The sequence below is a fragment of the Mytilus edulis genome, chromosome 3 (genome assembly GCF_963676685.1).
Source record: "Mytilus edulis chromosome 3, xbMytEdul2.2, whole genome shotgun sequence".
In the NCBI taxonomy this organism is placed as follows: domain Eukaryota; kingdom Metazoa; phylum Mollusca; class Bivalvia; order Mytilida; family Mytilidae; genus Mytilus; species Mytilus edulis.
The window spans coordinates 40,380,549-40,397,234 of NC_092346.1; the positions used below are offsets into that span (position 1 = coordinate 40,380,549).

General features: G+C 31.1%; 1 long non-coding RNA gene across 2 annotated transcripts; it reads right to left on the reverse strand.

Annotated features, from left to right (window-relative positions):
- Positions 1-395: 395 nt before the first annotated feature.
- On the reverse strand, positions 396-9,343 carry LOC139516481 (uncharacterized). 2 transcript variants are annotated; one of them, XR_011662974.1, is made up of 4 exons: positions 9,212-9,343; positions 7,303-7,500; positions 3,448-3,606; positions 396-2,801 (listed from the first exon to the last, which is right to left on the reverse strand). It is a non-coding gene; the product is annotated as an uncharacterized lncRNA (long non-coding RNA). The 2 variants fall into 2 exon arrangements; XR_011662973.1 differs by lacking the exon at positions 9,212-9,343 and having other exon boundaries at positions 7,303-7,748.
- Positions 9,344-16,686: the final 7,343 nt, after the last annotated feature.

Genomic DNA, 16,686 nt, shown 5'->3' on the forward strand with positions numbered 1-16,686 from the left:
AATTTCATATACTGTAAATTCAGAAATTATTGCGCATATTTATTATTGGGATTTTATCATTTTAGACTATAAAAATAGATTTTAATTTTTGAAATTAATATTCAGAAAAATCCTGTTTGATCAACTCTGCTGTGGTAGTATTCTTTACTGTTAACAAGCAACTGGAAGTTGTATTTGACTTGTACACAAATTGTTAATGACATCAAGGAAATACAAGATTTTTTAATCATCAAAATAGGGAAGATGGTGCCATTATGAACATCATGACCAAAGCAGCTTTTTACTTATTACTTTAATTACTAGAATACTTGCTGTGGTCAATTTGTTTTTTTTTACTACTGTTCTGCTTTTGCTGTTAAAACCATTTGAGATTGGCAACAAACACAAAAACTTCATAATAGTAAATGATTGCTTTATTGAAAAGGCAACTAAAAATTTAATTTCTACGTAGCATATATACCATCAGAAATACTCATTAAACATCACTCCCAAATCTTCAATAGAAAACATAATCCTAACACATATAATACCCTTAAAGCAACAATAAATATAATTCTCATTTCTGACTGAAGCATAAAATATGACACTTATAAGTATTGATTGAGTTTTTGCCCATGAAATAGTCTGACATCAAAACAATGGAAAAGTGTAAGCGGAACAGAACTGACAAACCTGATTCGTAAAACCAGGTCAATATTAGCTTCAATGCAAAGTACATAAACACTATATATAATACTAATACTATATCTATCTGGAAATTTTTTGTCCTATGCTAGTACTATCCTGACCATATTTCACAAATAATTAAAACCTCTTTCCCACCCCTAGTGATAAAAGGGTTGTGTTTTTTCTTCTCTTGTCATATTTATTGACCAATTTATCATTTTGTATACTATATTGTGTTGCTCTTGTTGCATACAATGTGTGCCTTTAAGTAAACTAGTAATAATAATAAACTGTTATAAACTTAATTAACATGAACTAAAAAAAATATTGTACTAAAATTTTCCATAATAAAAACATATTCAATATGTCAAGTATTTTTGATTTCATAGTGAAAAAAATAAATATCAAAGTTAAAATAATTAACCTTGAAATTAACGTAACATAACATTTTACTTCATACAAGAAAACTAGATACCTAGTTCTACATATTTTAAAGAAAACAGATATATAATATAAAATTCATCACAATCACTGAAAACAGATATATTTGGATGAGACATTGCTGATACATGTATAAAACTTTGATATAAATTTCATAAATGTGGAAACTAAATGAGGTTGGAAGTTCAGATTAAATAAATGTTTCGTTTTAAGAATACCTGATTTCTACTTAAAGATACAAAACATGCGACATTGACACCGAAACAACGGACATTTATTCACTCACAGTTTCTCACATATCAAAGTTTACAACAACAAAAAAACCGTCACAACAAAATAGTTAAAATATACAATAAATATAGTTAAATGCCATAAATGATGTTTAAAAAAAATAGTCAACAGGTTACAATTGATTAAAAACTTAAAGTTTACAATAAAATACAATTAAATAAGTAAGAGAAAAATGAGCAAGAGGAACTTTTAAGAAAAAAAAACAATAAAAAAGATGTTACACACAAACCTAATTTGAGAAATAGAATTTACAATGAACTAGTTAAATATACAGCAGTGCAATGAGCACATTATATGCCTCTCATTTATAACATTCCATAATGCCTATATTTCATATCAGAAATTTATAAAAAAAAAAAGCTTAAGGGAGCTCACATCAATAGAAATAAAGCAGTCATCAAAGTTCCATGAAACTGCTCAAAGCACTTATGAATTCTTGTCCGAAAACAGGAAAATCCCCCTTTTTGTTAACAAAAAAAATCCCCATAGCTAGGAAAAGTAAAATCTAAAATTTCTATCAAACGAAAGGTAGCTCATTTCAATAGAAATAAATAATTCATCAAAGTTTCATGAAAACCACTTAAAGCATTAGCCAAAGGCGTGGCAAGAAGAAAACGGACGCAGGGTAAACCCAGCATACAACTTCAATAAAATAACTACTGTTCAGTATTTTTGGGGAATTTAAATTCCAAGCGAGAGGAGTCAACAGTATAGTGAGGCAAATAAGTTCAAAGGGGCGTAACTCATAGAAAAAAAATTGAATCGCAATTTCCCATCGATATGCACAACTACATAGTATGTCCTTATTATCTGAAAAGGTTTCGTGAAATTCTGTTGTGTGGTTTGAGAGAAGTTGCGATGACAAACTGTTGCAGTAGTACATTAAAGTCAATAAGTTCAAAGGGGCGTAACTCCTAGAAAAAAAATTGAATCGCAATTTCCCGTCGATATGCATAACTACATAGTATGTCCTTATTATCTGAAAAGGTTTCGTGAAATTCTATTGTGTGGTTTGAGAGGAGTTGTGATGACAAGAAACAGGACTGACGGACGGACTGACGGACGGACAGACGGGTCAAAAACATTATACCCTCCGCAACCCGTTGCGTGGGGTATAATTACTATCACATGCCAAAAAAAAGCTTCTTTTCATTATTCAGGTTCTCTATTTTAACAGTAAACTAAGGAAAATAACATTCCTTTCCTCAGACTCAAGAGCCTGGTATAATATTAAACCAATTGCAATGATGATAGTGTTTAGGATCAAACCATAAAATAAATTTGTTGCGACTTCCTGGAATTCTAATGATAAATCTTTTTGCTGGAGTATTGGAACAATGATCTAGATTTGCTGGAGCTGGTTTATTAAACTGTTCAATTACATCTACCAATGAAGTCAGATACTGAAAAAAATAAAATAATTCTATTAGATTATTTTGTGTCAGATTTAAAATCTATTCAATACATCTCTGATTTCTGCAAAAAAAAAAAAATAGTATCCAGAATTAGAAGTCTTAATATTATACCTATTATTCCTATATACATGATTATACAACTATTGTTTCTGTGAATCCATATATTTTCTTATTTTGTCTGTGCATTCTTTACATTTTCTTATAAATTTTCTGTGCACTCTCTACATTTTCTTCAGTTGACATTCTGATATTTGATATCTTATTTCAAATCAATCAAACTACTGAACCTCATAAAATTTTTTGTTAAATCATTGGACAAATAACATAAATTTTAATAATTCTGATATTGTACATATTATAAAAGTGCTGAGGGTGTTAAAATATTTTTGATATTATTTGTCACTTGTTGAATATGTTTGCTTAATATAGTTGACAACCTGTTGAAAGTTTTAATTGGACTAATTGTTCAAAGCACAAAGCCATGTACACTATTTCAACAAGTTAATATTTGATGGCAATCCAATTTTAGGTGACTTGTGTTTTAGCTGGTATCAAGTTATATGTCAATCAATGGGGATATATCAATTAAGGCAAACAAATGTGTAAAGCATGAAAGGGATGACTTGAAATTAACCTGACAACAAGATCTTCAAAAACTTCATGGACTTCTTTTATTGTGCTTCTTCAACAATTCACAAATGTTCTTACACCAGATCTTGTAAGTCCACTTGTCAGGTACTTTCATGGTATGCACCTTACTTCCAGCTTTAACTTTCCATTATATAATATATCACTGTAATTAAAAAGTGTGTAATAAATGTATAATTTAAAGAAGATCCTAAATCTACAAAACTGTACACCAACTTATTTTTGTAGACTATTACTTTTGAAACTTTTGTGAGTTTAAGAAAGAAAGAAAAGACACATATGTTGTCTGTCAGAGGTAAAGCAGGGAAGAAAAAGCCAGTCTTACTAGGTTATTTGATATTGCTCAACCCAACGAAGGCATTTAATTGGAATGAAAATTGTCAGGATTAACTAAAATTGGGGTCTTTCCTAACAGAAATCAATAGCATTTTGGTTGAAAACACAAGAATAAACTGCTGCTAAGTCAGCTGAAAAGGGCTTTACACAAAATCTACTATCCCTGAAAAATAAGTTGGTTTACATATATGATGTTAAGTTGTTACCATCAATAAACATACAACTTTCAGAAAACTATTAAATACATTACGATTTTCTTTAAAAAATTAAGATATGCCATATGGAGTTATTTATTTATAAATAAACACAAAAAAATAAGAGAAATAAGTTTCATTTTAGTTTTGTTGTGATTGGTGGTTTCTTCCATTAATCATACACACACCCAACAGCTCCCATTAGTAGTGGAAGACACAAAAGCATGGTATCCAAAGTACCGGTAAGACTATACCTCATGTGTTATATATATACATGTATATGAAGATACAATGTAGTTTAGTTTAAATTCCACTATACATGAACAGAAATATAGGACTTTTGTTCTATTGTTGGTTTTCTTTTTTTTTGACATTTCATAGGTACAAACTGTAATGTACATGAATATAACTGTGTTAAAAAACTAAAAAATTACTATCCATTTCATAAAAGTTTTTACTAGAAACTCGAAATTGTCAGTCTAGGTGATCAAGTGATCACAGGTACCCCTGGTTGCAAAAACACCCTTACTGTAGTTGCCACAAACCAAAATCACAATTGAATGTGACCTGTATTTTAAGTTTCCGCACTTGTCATGCTTGTGTTAAATTATAATAAAATTGAAAAAAGATTTTTTCAAATGGTGCATTCCCGTACGAAAATTTCAACAGGAGTTCAACTGGACTTCAGCTGGACTTGAGACGTATTCCAGTCTGACTTTGAAAAGCCCAGTCTGACATGAGCCGTACACGTACTTTTTCTTATACTTCAGTTATTTGCCAGCCGGTATTTTCTTAAAAGTTCAACCGCACTTTTTGTAATTCTGACAAGAAAATAACTACGGCTGGACTTTTGAGGAAAATTATCCCTCCTGTAGAATGATCAGCAGGATTTTTGTCTTAGAAAATTTTACAGTCATTTATGAGCAGGAATTTAGACTTAGAAAATTTTTATCAGCCAAATCTGCCCTTTATTATAATACAGAAATAAAAAGTTTGCCACGAGGATTCTGCTATTTGAAAGTAACAATTTCTTTCAAAATGGAAAACAGTTATAAATGGAAATTTGCAAGTTATAATAATGATATCATATTTTTTTTTTAGATATACTTTTTTGATCAAACTATAAGATGTGATCTTTCCCTAGATTTACAATTCCATTATAATATATTTAACTTTGACTGTAAATGGAAAGTTGAAATTTAATATAGGTGACTTAATTTTGATTCAATTATATCCCAGTTATATAATATGTTTTCAACAATTATTTAACATTTTACTTTTTCATGAAATAAAACCCTTAGCAAAATTACATCTGTTATGATAGGTTAAATTTATACATTTTCTAGTATATTTATATTTAATAAGATGAATGCATAAAATAAATAATTATCATCATTCTTTAACATCAATTAGAAACTTGAGCCATAACAGTGATCTAATAGCAGTAGTCTTGTAGAGAGTGCCATCTGTTTTCAATTAACCTTAGTCTGGACAGGTCACAGGAAGTAGCATCTCCACAGAGGTTGATCATGAGGCCATTTGAAGGATAACACATTTCTAAATACATATATCTGCAATTTCTTTCACTTTTATTAAACATTTAATAATTGAACAAATTAATAATTGATTTTCTTCTTTTAATATATCACATAATCAAAATTAAGACATATGCAAGAAATCATAAGAAGAAAATTTTTCACAGCTCCTAAAACAACCTCATGTATTGCATTAATACAACAAAATTTGAATTTGGAATAAACAGGAAGATGTGTCTTCTTTCTTGAACAAAATGAGAAATTTACATTGGATGTAAAGCAAATGTTTGGAAGTAGTTCTTTTCACATTATATTAGAGAAGATGGATCCTTCTGACTAGCATCAATTTCAATTTAGGAAGATTAATGCTGTGTGCATGTATTTTGGATTGCATATTCTGGTAAGTACAATGTAATTGAATTTCACCATTTTGGTAATATTATCTGATTTGCTCTTTTTTTCAACATATTGATGAAATAATTACAACATTATAAAAAGCTTAATTTTTATTTTTGAAGAGTAAAAGAATTTAAATAAAAAAACCTACATTAAATAGTTATTCATGCAAAAACATTCAGTTTGAGTGATTTTCAAAGCTTTACTTTATGCACTTTAAAGTTATTTAGGCTCAATATATTATCATGATAATTATAACCACAAATTTATAGGAGTAAGCATTTAGCTTCACAATTCCCCATTTCTTGGTTTTGCCAGTATTAAAGACCGTAGAAAAAAGAAATAAGCAGTATATATGCATAATGCCATCTGGTTTTTTTTTATTTTCAGATTATAACAAAGGATGCATGATGCATATCAAACCAGAAGAATCCACCATCTGAAAAACTAAGCAGTAGTGGATCAAGAGGGAGGGTTTTGAGGGGGTGGACCCCCCCTTTTTTTTTGTGGATCAGCCTTTAAAGGTCAAACGGAACTTTTTGAAGTCCAGCTGGACTTTTAAGAGTTCAGCTTGACTTCTCAAAGTTCAGCCAGACTGTGTAAAGTCCGGTTGAACTTTTTAGAGGCTATATTTTTGCCAGAAATGCCGGCTGGATTTTTCAGACGTACTTTTATGAAAGTCCAGCTGGACTTTCTGAACCGGACTCCTGCTAATTTAAATATTTCGAGCCGGTTTACGGCTAATTTCGCTGAAAGTCCAGCCGTGTTATCCATTATAAGCAATTCAAAGAAAAGTCCAAATGAATATTATAAGTACGGTTCTCAGTACGGCTACTGTCCGGCTGGAGTACGTGTCATGTTTTTCGTACGGGTTATCAACAAGAAACACAAAATCAATCTGAATTTTTAGGTAAATAAGGGTAATAACTCTTAAAACAGTAAATGTCAAAATTAATTTGATCTGTCATTCATGAACCAACTTGCATTGTGTTCTTTAAGAACTTAAAAAAAATTTGGCAAGAGATTTAAAAAAAACTTTCAAGGTGGTCGTGGATAATTATATAAGGGGCATATTTAGTCATAAATCTTGAACAATAAACATCAAAGCTATCATAATCAAACTTGACCAGTATAAAGTATTATCCAAGATGTTTCAATTTCATCAGATTTGGTCAAGTGATACTGTAATCATCATCATAAAACTAAAATTTTGAATGGTGGACAGACAGCATACTGACAATCATGTGCATTAATAAATGCCCCATCTTTTCAAGATAAGGGGTATGATAATAATTGCGTGTCAGGAACATTTCAATACTTGCTAGCATTTTTAGTAGTAAGATATTTTGTGAAAGGTGTAAAGTCTTTTACAATATATACTTTTTTAAAACCTATCTGATTTGATCATGTTGATAATGTCAATGTGATAAACAGTTCCGAGAATCCAGAGGTTTTCTGATGTTAAGCTTTATGTCTGTCCTTGCCCAACAAATTTCTCCATGCATTTTCAACAGTTCCTTTATTTTTCGTCAGTTAATAATAATTATATATTCTGCCAATATAAATGAGAAGGTTGACCTGAAATGTATGATAAAGATTTCAATTTATACAAATTAGTTTCAAGATCTCTCCTAAAAGATGTAGTGGAACTAATGTATGAACACAATGTTTTCATAAAATTTGAATGAGTAAATTTTCCTTTGAGGTAAATTTTAAGCTTGAAACAAGTAAAGGTTAGGTATGCTTTTTTCCATTAGGTATTAGGGATGATCAATTTAAACATACTTGGTGTTCATGGGAGGCCATTATAAAATGGGGGTATCCACCAATATATAGTGAAAAATAAATATTTTCAATTATATTTTCACCATGTTCACTCATTTACATCTTTTATCGTACTTAGACTCTATCATAAAGCAGATTTTAAAGTGCCTTTCCTGAATTTCATGTGTTTCGAGTAAACAGCCTTTTTGTATTTGAGTTTGGTGGAAATTAACTCTCAATTAATACTAGAAAAGATCAAATTTTGTAAATCACATGTACAAATGTAGGATATAAATGACATCAAATCTAAAATACATGTTTGTAGTGTAAAAAAATCTTTGTTTTATCATATTTAATATATATTGGACAAAATAAACAAACCTGGTTAAATAAATGTCTTTTACATCTATTCTTTCATTTATTTTGTTTTATACATAAATCAGGTAATTTAGAATTGTTTTACATTGTTTTGTATTTCAGGGCCTTTTTAAGTTAACTATGCATGGCATGGGTTTTGTTCATTGTTGAAGGCATTACACATATGTTCAGTGTCTGTCTATGTTGTGATTGTTTCAGATAAGGGTGAAGGTTGGTACCTATCAAAACGTTCAATCCAGCTGCATTTGTTTGCACCTTTACTAGTCAGGAACATGATGTTTAGTGGTTGCCATTTGTTGATGAGGTTCATAAGTCTTTCTCGATTTTTATATAGATTAGACTGTTGGTTTTTCTATTTGAATGGTTTCACACTTGTCATTTTTGGGGCCCTTTATAGCTTGCTGTTTGGTGTAAGCCAAGGCTCCATGTTGAAGTTATAGTACTTTGACCTATAATGATTTACTTTTAAAAATAGTGACTTGGATGGAGAGTTGTTTAATTGGTATTCATATAACATCTTCTTATATATCTAGTGACCCATACAAATGTAGTTGTTAACTTTTATACCATTCACTGAATGTTAAGTACTGTCAAGTTTTTCATCAGTCAAATGTATGAATGGTAACAGAACTATATATTTTTTGTTCAATGAACATGATTACTGTAACTTACTCATATCACTCATTCAATGTTTTACAAGTCCCTGTCATTTAACATGTTAGTGATGTTTTATATAATAACATGAAAATCAGATTTTTTAAATGGTTGTCAAACTATTATCGATCAGACCACAAGTTTTCTCTAAAGTTCACATTAGTTTACATTTTTCATGTTGGTACAATGCTGTTATAGCCAACCAAATGGTACATGTATAACAAGTTTTTCTCAATGCTGAAAGCAACATGTATACATGGTATATGGTTTAACATCCCCTTCATTTGAACTCATGTGGATAGTTGTCTCACTAGCAATCATCAACCACATCTCCTTATTTTAATATGGAAGGAAAGAAATTAACTATTAAGAATCATGATATTCATTGAAGGATGTAAAAAAGGGGGAGAAGATGCAAATATGGCAATCAAAAATAGGCTCAACAATTTTTAAAAAGACAAAGAAGAGTTATATCTGTGCCTGTATTGTTCACCTGAAGAATAAAATCACCAGTTTGCTAATTCAGACTTTTATATATTTTTTTGCAATTTACAGGTTTAGCTTTAAGCTCCTGTAACATGTATAACTTTCAGATAACAGCCAAAACTGAAAAAAAGAAGTAAAAAATCAACATACATGACATAGCGGACACAATTTCGCCGTTTAAGGATGTTGAGGTGTAAAAACTTCAAAGGATGGCTGAAATGGAAGAAATGTACCCGTAAATTGTATTTTTATAACAAATATAATATTTTTTTAAACTGAGACAAAATTGCGGCTCCTACCGAAAATGACCGAAAAAAGGACAACGATTTTCGGACAATTTCCTGAATAAAAAACACAATTTCAAAGAAGTATTTCTAAGTAAATATTTGACTGAATGCCCTAATTTTGAATTCTTTATACTTTTGAAATGTCTGCTATTCATCTATAATGCAAATGATTTGATAAAAATTGTTAAAAGCTGCGGTTATTTGGTTTTAAATAGATGTGTAAAAACGGCAAATATGTGTCCCCCATTGACAAAAAATCCGGAAATTTCAAACACCCTTTAATCTAACTTTTCAGATGATTTTCTTAAAATAAACCGGTTTTCAAGCTTAAGAATATTTTGCATTTGAAGTTATCTTCATATAGAAATATCAGTATACTTCAAAAACATTTAGACCTGAACATAAACTGTAGAAAACATGGAAAGATGTGGCGAAAATGAGCACCCCACTCTATATATAGAGAGCACCTGTTTTACATATGAAAATATGGTTCATCTATAAAGGGGGGTTAAAGATCAGTTATACTAGATTAGTAATTGTTAAATTTGTAATAGTATGTTTGAGAGTGTCATTATCATTGAGTTTATATATTGGTTGTGCCCTCTTCAAATGTTCTACGAGCTATTTCTTTGTCTTTTACATATAGTTCAACTTGATGATTTTCTATGTGAAAGTGTGTGCAACGGTGAGTCCGATGATCTCGCCTTTTAAGACTGAGGTTATGTGTTATAATAGTCTCAGTTTCAGATAATAAGCAAAAAAGCAAAAACACAAATACCAAAAAAACAAAACACGGTGTGTTGCGGGGGTCGACATAAGTATATCATTCAAAAACTTGACTGTTTACAAGTAACCATGGAGACAACAACTTGTCTCTGAAAATTTGTACTTGCTTAGAGAGAAACCTCCGATATACTAGCTGTCATTACTGACATAAAATGATATAAAATTAGCGTTCTGCTTTTCTGACGAAAATTTCCATACAGAAAACTGTCGCCGCGTCATCTTTTAATAGATCAGCTTAAGATTATTATTTAGGTTGAAACACTAAATGCTCATTTGATGAAAATGCTGGGAATAAAACTATTTTCCAAGGTCATTTCACCCACATAAATCCTTTCCTAAGATAAAGTAGTCCTAAACTTTGAAAAAGCCTTTAACAACTTATTCAGTTCTACCAGTGATTTCCCCCTAAAATAATTGTGTGAAGGTATTTCATGATTTGAGGAACAATATATGAAGGAAAAAAATTGGGGGTCACCGATTTAGATTTGTCACTATAGCCACCTTGAACTTTGATTGGAAAATAAACATTGAAGACCTGTTGGTGACCTTCTGCTGTTGTCTGCTCTATGGTCGGGTTGTTGTCTCTTTGACATATTCCCCATTTCCATTCTCAATTTTATTTGTATGTGTCTGTCCCAAGTCAGGAGTCGTTTGTTTATGTGTTACATATTTATTTTCGTTCATTTTTTTATATATATAAATAAGGCCGTTAGTTTTCTCGTTTGAATTGTTTTACATTGTCATTTCGGGGCCTTTTATAGCTGACTATGCGGTATGGGCTTTGCTTATTGTTGAAGGCCGTACTGTGACCTATAGTTGTTAATTTCTGTGTCATTTAGGTCTCTTGTGGAGAGTTGTCTCATTGGCAATCATACCACATCTTCTCTCTTATAGTTGTTATTAATAAAGCATTTATACATATAGTATATGATGGTCATTAGTATTTCTATTGTATCCGGCATATTATATTAGGGAACAGTGCTTATCTTTTTACCTTCGAATAAATTATTGTGAACTTATCTAAGTAATTTTATCACACATTTTCCATAAGTAGGTGATTTCAGAGGGATGCGTATCTATATAAAAAATAATCATTTTCGATATTTTCTAATGCTTTTCAACTACGATTTTTGATCGAATGCGGTCTCGGCTGTATATTTGGAAGTTCCATCAAACGTATCATCTTTATAATCTATACTCTACTCGGGACAATATTCCCCAATATTCATGCAATTACCCTATAACAATATAAGATCAACAATAATAAATCAAATAACGTGTTAGTCTCATGGTATATGGTTTTTAGGCCGCAGTTTTAATTTCCGGATGTAGGATAAAAAAAAATTATTGGCTTCAACATCGTTGTACCGTTTTACCCTATTAGAACAATATAACTCCATACCATATGCAAAACTTGTATCATTGCTGTGTTATTTTACTTGAATAAGATAACCCCATACCATATACTAGCATGGCTATAATACTGTGTTTCTCTATTTCAATAGAATAACCCCCTAACATGTGTCAACATGGTATACCATACCCTCTATTGAACAACGTAACCCCACTAACATAAGATCTATTTAATAGGATAACCTCAGTTGCATCGGGTGACTTACTTATATTTTTGATCTAATATTGCGTAGACCTTCATCTTAATGTGCGAGCTCCATCGTGCAAGGCTTTGTCATACTTTACAAAATGACAACTTACAAATTGTGAAATGCATATCAACGTGAACGTAATTAATGTATACTTGATGGATGTTACAAGTAACACGCTTAAGCTTTTCAAATTAAAACACTCCACATTTTTTCGGTAACATCAAGAGAAAACGAAAGAATCATCGGTTTCAGACATTTTCAAGAAGTTTGTTTATCTTTTCAATCTTAAATTATTACAAACGCCATAGTAGATACGGTTACCGTAGTGTTAGATTATTAATAGTCAAACTTCGCCAGGAGTCCTCACAAACAATGGACAAACTTCAATTTGTCGTATTATTAAAAACATACATGTACAGCCCGTAACAGAGTAGTGATCGAATTCCCGTTTCTTTACCGTCAGAATAAGTTACGTTATCGACAAACTTATTTCAGAAGTGATATAATTTAATTTTCTTCATCGACAAAATATTTCATGTCCAACGTGTAAGTTTTCATTGTTTAAGTCGAAGTTTTTTTAACACAGTAAAACATTTTTTATAATCAACCTCTGTCATTGGCATTTTCATTTCAACGGTAAAGGATTAAATACGGGATCTCCGAAATTTCTATCATTTGTTACGGGGAAATCATTATTCAATCGAACATATGTCTTTTTTCATGACACATATTATGAAATACAAAAGAGTTGAAATGATCAAATACTTTCGAACTGACGGAAACAAAAATACATAATCTAGAATATGTGTTGTGCCATAAACAATGGCTTCGTCGTGCGAATCGACGAGATCATGTTACATGTAACTGATCTTAGCTGTAAAAACAGTTGGTGCGACCTCGAAAAAATCTTTATCAATTTAATATAAGCGATAAATATTCATGACTACAATGAGGCCGTTAGTTTTCTCGTTTGAATTGTTTTACATTGTCTTATCGGGGCCTTTTATAGCTGACTATGTGGTATGGGCTTTGCTCATTGTTGAAGGCCGTACGGTGACCTATAGTTTTTAATGTCTGTGTCATTTTGGTCTTTTGTGGATAGTTGTCTCATTGGCAATCATACCACATCTTCTTTTTTATATAATGAATTTATTGGAGTCACATCCACTGTTTCTACTGTAAACATGAACTCGTCGGTTAGTGCAATGAAGACACTTTTAAAGATTGAGATTGTTGGTTTATTCTTTACACCTTCGAGGTATTAAAATTATTTCAGTGTTTATTTAAAGTTAAATTTATTTTCAAATCTCTTCTGTTTAAAATTGTCGAAACTTCCGTTTAAGATTTCTGTAGTAAACTATCTATTCTATAGTTAGGACCATTTTATAATAAATACCCTTTTGTACAAGAATACTTTCTTTATAGAAGTATAGATCTGCTGGTTATAGATTTTTTTTATAACTTTCATTATTGTGACGACGCGCTATGAAATTCAGATTAATTTATACATTAAGTTGTATATAAATTTTTGGTCATAAACACAAATCTTTTAAACAGTTCGACGAGTGCGTCAATGTTACAGTAGACTGTTTACTGTAACTTACTAAGCTTGGCCCGATTCATCTGTCATTTATGGAAACTAATTCACCACTTTCTGAAACATTCATTTTTATTTCACCATCAGACATGGAGCTACATTTGTAACTAAAGGAAAACTCTCAAATTAAAGATTTTTGACATGATATACTGAAACTTTCTTATAATCAATTAAACGACTGCTTTTCTTAGATATGTGATTTTTCATGGTCAAACTTTTTCAGTGTTAACGGACATTTTGAGATTTTTTATTGTAAAAAAATGGTGTATTTTAAAGAAATCAACATTCAAAATTTAGAACTTCATGAACATGTACAGGAAATTGAATTATTGCCCATCTATGTACTACTTAAAATTGTACTACGATCTGTTGCGTCCTTAATACGTTCTGACCGTCCTAAGATTTAATGTACGGAAATGTTTCGGTAAATTAGATTCAAATCCGAATTGAATGTTTATGACACAAAAAGAGAAACCAGAATCTCTTGATGACCAAACGTATGTAGTGAGATTCCACCCTTGTTGAAAGCCTTGTGGAGACCTCTAGATTTTTAAATTCCCTCCGTTTTTCTCATGGATGGAGTGTGGTCTCTCTGTAAATTACCCCATATCTTTTCAATTTCCTATTTACCGAAGGTTCCATGTGAAAATTTCCATTGGATCATATATGTTAAACTAAATGTACAAAACAGACTCAAGAAAAGGCGAAATTTCTTTTTCAAACCCGAACTAGAAATCCATTTTTTCCTAATAGAGCACCTTACATTTTCGTCAATGAGTTCAGGCATGTCAAAATATTAATTATATAATCATACACAAGAAAGAAACCCTGAACAGGCTTTCAGCAATAAATTTTACCTATTTAATATTAAGTAAATATACATGTATTTGATAATGTACAGATATAACAAAGAAACTGCCCGGTATCCGACGTAAGAGTACACTTTTTACTGCACGCGTAGTCGGGTGCGTTCACTACGAGGACACTTGTACTCAACTACGCGTGAAGTATGAGTACAGAATCGTCCCATACAGGACATTTTTTTGTGTTATCCTAGTATATTATCCGACAGTTAAGAATAGAATCTGATCAAAATTTTGAAGTTGAACATGTGGGAATTTTTTATTTTTGCCACGGACCATTTAATTTTCATGGAGGAAGGGGCCTGGTAGTTTTTAGAAAACAATATTCTGACCCGGATTTTGACTGAAAAAATATGCTGCCTCAATATTTTGTCATATGAAAAAAAAATTGTCAACAAAACTTTCCTGTATAAACTGTAATAGAAAACAGAGAAAATGTGTTTATGAGACACAGATGCCCCCGCCAAACAGGAAGTAGACGAATGACAGACCTGAAAAGGGGAGACACGGTACAATTAACCTTGATAAAGCTTCAGACCAAAAAGTTTGGCATGTGAAACGGACGAAGACATATTTTAACAGAAGTACAAATACCAGTCCTCCCTTTTGTGTATGAGGAAACATTTCAAAGTTATTGATTGAATTCAAATCCATCACATGTACAGTACACATTGTAGTCCGAAAAAATAAAGGACTTCATTCCTATCAAACACCTTTTTAGTTGTTTACCAGTATATTTCTTTTAGTTTTGGGTAAAATTGTAAAGGAAATAATACTATCAAGACGTCCTTCCATAAATCTTTTTTTTTTCTGTTCTGACTTTGAAGAAATGACTACTTTTCGCACAATCGAAATAGCGTACGGACATGTTTTGTTTCATATTATTAGAATTATTTTCAATATTATCGGTATTAAACTTGATAATCGACACATGAAAGTTTGTCACCATTGTTAATCTTTTTTTAAAACGTTAAAGTACCAATACAGTCCGGAATGCGGTTCGATAAAATTGCTTCCCTTATTTATTTCGCTCTCCTGTCAAATCATGTAATTTCGCTACCTCCAATGGTAGACGCTACAACGATGGGTGTCGTCAAGAAAGGTACGATTAAAGGAATCAGCTAGGAATTAGACGATCACCATTGGTATAGGTGAGTTGTTTAATAGTTGTTGCTTTGGGATAAATGCATGTTTTGGATTTATTCATAATCAGGAATAGCTGGAAAGGAAAGAAACGTGTTGCTACGTGAACCCGGAAAGGCCGGGACGAATTTTTAAAAAAAATCTAGAGACGATCGTTCTGAGTGTGCCACCTACACATTCAAACGTGTACACAAACACAGTATTCCCTATCTATGTAATGTGTTTTCATAATTATGTGATATAGGGCAAAAAAAGGTAGCAGCTTTTTGTATCTTGTTGTTAAGCATTTCCAGGGGAGATAATGTTATTTTTCACGGTGTGTTCGATAGGTTTGTTACATTGTAACATTATATAATACACACTCATAAAGTGGATTAAAATAGCCTCCCACACTCAATTAACTGAATTTCAATTATTCTATTTACCGTAGTGCTATTATATAAGACTTCGGAGGTTCATATCACTTATATTCAACGTTTTTATATGATTTTTTTTTACCATTGATGATCATTTATGTTGAACGGTTCAAAGTAATAAAAAAAATCCGATAAAACCGTTGAATGTAAATGATATGAATCTCAGAAGTCTTATATATTGTCCTCTTATATAAGACCGGAGGTTCATATCATTTACATTCAACATTTTTTTTATCGAACTTTTGTTTACTATCAATGTTGAACGGTTCAACGGTTCGACATTGGTAGTTAAAAAAAAATCCGATAAAAAATAACGGTTCAACATTGATATAAAAAAAAATCCGATAAACATGTTGAATGTAAATGAAATGAAACTCTGAAGCCTTACATTATAGGACTATCGTTTATTAGTTTTACATTACATTGTACATTACAAAAAAAAAAGGGGGGGTTCAAAAACACCAAACTACCTTAACAATCCTACAATATCTGTTTACAGAATAAGAGAGATATTTCGTATTCTAAAACTAATTTTTCTCACATGTTTGTTAGATATGTTGAAAATACAAACAAAATTTTTAATGTTTAGTACGTATATCCATCCCCTCTTTTTCAATTCATTAGTTCAAGATACAGCTCTGAAGAATATGCAATAACCTACATTATTATAACATGTGAAGACCAATGAAAACATTTGATATGATTTGAAAACAAGGCCAATTAAGTAGGAACTTTGGGTTTTGTAGACATAAATTATAATTCAACATTTTCGATTAATATTTTAAA